The sequence below is a fragment of the Coregonus lavaretus genome, assembly GCF_964263955.1.
Source record: "Coregonus lavaretus genome assembly, contig: HAP1_SCAFFOLD_1490, whole genome shotgun sequence".
Classification (NCBI taxonomy): Eukaryota; Metazoa; Chordata; class Actinopteri; order Salmoniformes; family Salmonidae; genus Coregonus; species Coregonus lavaretus.
In genome coordinates this window covers 65,515-70,456 of record NW_028158472.1, presented here as the reverse complement: position 1 = coordinate 70,456, position 4,942 = coordinate 65,515, and positions in this window count along the sequence as shown.

Sequence of the window (4,942 nt, the reverse complement as noted above, 5' to 3'; positions counted from 1 at the left end):
GGCCTACCTGGTTAAATAATGGTAATATATATATATATATATAAACAAACTCAACCTCATCATACTACTCAACCTCCCCATTGACTCATTTAGCCTACTTGTGGAACAGTGCATACAGTGCAATGAAATAGATGCATAATACACGATTCAAATACTGACATCAATGTGAACGTAACTGGAGCATAAAACAGCTGACTGTGAATGCAAACTATCCCAGATAAATCCTACACATGCATTGAAATAAAAGGCATACATCAAAGGAATTACTTAAGCCTACAATCAACAAGGATGTATAAAGACAAACAAACTCAACCAAAGAATGAAGAAAATCATGAAATACAAAATGAAAATCTACACATTAAAGGAAAAATCCACACAAAGCCACTCATCACTTTCATTTACAGTGTTAAATTACACTAATATGTTAAAACAATTTTTGTAAACAAATGTTTCATTTTGACGTTATAATAAGGTTGGTAGCAACATGGAAACTCTGTTGCAGCTCAAGTAGACTACAAAATCCACAATGCAATGCTCTCTCTATGGGCTGGCTACACACAATAATACAAAGACAATATCAGCATGTGAAGTAGCTAGCTAGCTGTAAAATCGCCTAAACAAACTGCACAATCAATTTAGGAGTCTACAATCTCCTGCAGATCGATGTCGCTCACAGAGTGGAGTCTAATATTCACAACAGCAGATAGACTTGGAGGAGATGGGAAACGTTGCCCATACTAGGTCAATGGGCAGCGCGGTGCATTCTGGGTGAATCTGGTACAAGGAGAGCTCTCCTTCAAGAAGTGAATGGGAGTCTATTGGGCGCTAGCTCAAACACCTAATATTAGCACGAATTTCGTCAACAAGAAGTGCAACATACATCTTTTTGCGAGATGTGAAATAATGAACTTGCTATCTGTAGTATCGTATAGCTTTGGAATCGTGTTATTATGTACTTTCGAGGAATAGAGGCACGTTTCTCGACATATAGACTGACTTTGAGAAGGAATTGCCTGACGATTAGCTTAGCAACCGCGTGACGCAGTATGACAACGTCAACGCGATTGGTCGACAGTCTGCTGGGTGGGACATTATACATTCTTCATTGGATTCTATCTACTTTCTATAATATCTGTGGAACTGCACCATGCAATGCCCCCTGGACTAAAGAGGCAGACAAATAGGAAACATGTGCTAGACCCTCCGTTAAATTACACATTTCAGTAGGTAGGAATATCGCAGAAATATGATCAATGGCTCATTCGAGAGAAGACATCCTCCCGAGTCATGACATCGGCCAGTATTGAAATCTGACATGCATAATAAACGTTTTTGCGATCTAAATATCGTATTCCTATTAACTTCCTATTAACTTCCAGATTCACTTCCAGATTCATTTCCAGATTCATTTCCAGATTAACTTCCAGATCCCCTCCTCTCTCTCCCCACTCCCTCCTCTCTCTCCCCTCCCCTCCTCTCTCGCCATTACCTCCTCTCTCTGCCCTCCCCTCCTCTCTCTCCCCACTCCCTCCTCTCTCTCTCTTTCTCTCGCTCTCTCTATACTCCTCTCTCTCTCTCACTCTCTCTCTCTCTCTAGTTCTCTCTCTCTTCCTGACATATAGCATCAGGCCTGTTGATCTTGACTCAGGTCACAGACCTCTATCATTGGACCAGACCTGAGTCTGTGACCTGATCACTCACACAACAGAGGACAGAACAGAAAAAGGTCTGATAAACTACAGTTCCTCACAATAAAATGACAGCTCTTAAGATTGTTTAAAAAGAAAGAGCATCTCTATACGACATTCAAACTAATTGTTTTGAGCTGATAGTAACTCCAGGTCCAATTCATTAAGACAGGCCTTTGAAGGCGTTACAAAAGTCCCTAGTTGTGGATCTCATCAAGGAGTTAGTCCAAAGTGTCCCCCCTCCTGCTCTAACAGATGACCAATATAAAATATATAATATATACTCTCTTTCATTTACATAGAGACATGTACAATCAATCATTGACACACTGAATATACAACAGTCAGATTGCTGTCACCATCACAACTTAACTGACATTATTGCCTGTCCCCAGATGGACAATTATGCTATAGTAAAGTACATTTACAGGTGATCACATAATTGTTCTGCTTTGAGACAGATTTTTACTGTCTGCTTCCAGTTGGATGTTCATTTACTAGCCCTGCAAATGATCATATATCTTACAATATCAAATCATATCTCAGTAACTGTCAGAAGTGTATATCAGTATATCAGCATCCTACCTGTGCTCCAGAACAAGATCATCAATATCACTGCAGGTATCATATCTGTCTCTAACTGGGCTCCACTGAGCTATACAAGTCTGCTGTCATGAAGAGTGGACTGAAGAGTGGACAATTCTGCTAGGCTATATGACTTATATCTCATTAGTTCATTACTTCAATGATGTGAGATAAACTTCGTAGCAACTTATCTTAGATCACTGGTTGAACTCAGCTCTGTTTTGAAAAACCCCACAGGAAACTGCTGACAGAGCAGCAAAGTTTCACGTAGTGTGTCCTATAATATCACCTCTAACTTTCTACTGCTTGAGAGGGGGAGGGGGGGGGGGGGGGGGAGAGGAGGAGGAGAGGAGAGGATGAGAAGAGGAAAGGGGAGGAGAGGAGAGGGAGGAGAAGAGGAGAGGGGGAGAATAGGAGAGGGGGAGAGGGGGAGGGGAGAAGAGGAGAGGAGGAGAGGAGGAGAAGAGGAGAGGGGGAGAAGAGGAGAGGAGAGGGGAGGAGAGGAGAGGGGGAGAAGATGAGAGGGGGATGAGGGGGTGAGGTTCGTCTTCCACCATTCCACCCATGTCTCATGTTAGAGCAGGAGAAGGGGGGATGTGGTGTAGAAGCTAGAGGTCTGTTACCCAAGTCAACTCAACAGGTCTGATGCTATATGTCAGGGTCAGGCTGGGCTGGGCCAAGAGTGGAAAAGGTTACTGGTTATGATGACATCACTGGTGAGATGTCAGTGATAATAATATATTATCTCTCTCTCCCATCTCTCGCTCTCCTCCCTCTCTCCTCCCCTTTCCCTCTCCCTCTCTATGTCTCCCCCATTACTCTCTTCCTCCTCCCTCCCTCCCTCCCTCTCTCTCTCCCTCCCTACCTCAGATATATATTATATATTGTAAGGGAGAAGAAGAGGGGGAGAGGGGGGTGAGGAGGAGAGGAGAGTGGGGAGAGGAGGAGAGAGGAAGAGGAGGAGAGAGGAAGAGGAGGAGAGAAGGAGAGGAGGTTGAGAGAGGGAGAGGAGGAGAAGGGGAGAGGAGCAGAGAGAAAGAAGAGCAGAGAGGGAGAAGGTGAGAGGGGGAGAGGAGGATAGGAGAGGAGAGGGGGAGAGAGGGAGAAGATCAGAGTGTGGAGAGGGGGAGAGAGGGAGAAGATGAGAGGGTGGAGAGGGGAGAGAGGGAGAAGAGGAGTGGGGGGAGAGGGGGAGAGAGGAAGAGGAGGAGAGGGGAGAGAGGAGGAGAGAGGGAGAGGAGGAGAGGGGGAGAGATGGAGAGGAGGTGAGGGGGAGAGGGTGGAGAGGGGGAGAGGAGAGGAAAGGGGGAGAAGTGGAGAGAGGGAGAGAGGGAGAAGAGGAGAGGGGAGAGAGGAAGAAGAGGAGAAGGGGAGAGGAGCAGAGAGGGAGAAGAGGAGACGAGTAGAGGAGAGGAGAGGAGAGGAGAGGGGGGAGAGGGGGAGAGAGGGAGAGGAGGAGAAGGTAGAGCGGGGGAGAGAGGGAGAAGAGGAGAGGGGGGAGAGGGGGAGAGGGGGAGTGAGAGGAGAAGGGAGAGAGGGATAGAGGGAGAAGAGGAGAGGCTGGAGAGGTGAAGAGAGGGAGAAGAGGAGAGGGGAGAGAGGGGGAGGGAGGTCAACTCATCAGGCCTGATGTTATATGTCAGGGTCAGGCTGGGGGGAGTGAGAGGAGGGGGGAGAGGGGGAGAGAGGGAGAGGAGGAGAAGGTAGAGCGGGGGAGAGAGGGAGAAGAGGAGAGGGGGGAGAGGAGGAGAGAGGGAGAAGATGAGAGGGGGGAGAGGAGGAGAGATGGAGAAGAGGTGAGGGGGAGAGGAGGAGAGAGGGAGAAAAAGAGAGGGGGTAGAGGAGGAGAGGGGAAGAAGAAGAAAGGTGGGGAGAGGGGGAGAGGGGGTTCCGTTCGTCTCCCACCATTCCACCCATGGGACTATACCTTCTGTTATCAAGAGGGAGTTTCCACCATAGTTCTTATACCAGTCATTTCAGTTTAGGGAAGGGAACAAGTGCACACTTTAAGAGAAAGGAGACATAATTGGGACAATGCATCGTTCTAGACTGCAGTCATGCGTCTGTGACACCAGACTATCACCTAGTGGCCATAAGAGGAACTGTCCTATCAGTATGTTTTTACTGCTGTCTCAAAACAACACATGACCTGCATACATGATATGATTCATGTGTGAGTACTAAAAGCATATGAATATAGTATATTATATTCTAGTATATTTATTATATATGTGGGTCTGATAAGTAAACACTCTTAATGTTTGCTGTTTTATCACTAAGAAGAACATTGGGCACTATGTAACCAAACACATGTGGAACCTCATGATATGAGAGATAAGAAGTGTTTAAAAAGGTGAGTCCTGAACCCTGTAGACTACTACACTACTTCTGAAGAAGACCAGACTCATTTCAGAATGAAGACTGCTATTGTTCTGACGGTGTTGCTGTTGGGTCATGGCTAGAAAGGATCCAGCTTTTGTCAGATTAACGTCAGATTTGACTTTTCGTAGCAGGTTAGGAGAATTTGTGCAGCAGTTTAGGAGAATTAACGTAGCAGGTTAGGATAATTAGGTTAAAGTTAGGAAAAGGGTTAGGATTAGCTAAAATGCCTCAACAAAAAATATACTTTTGACATTAATTTGACAAAATCTGGATCCCTAATTGCCATG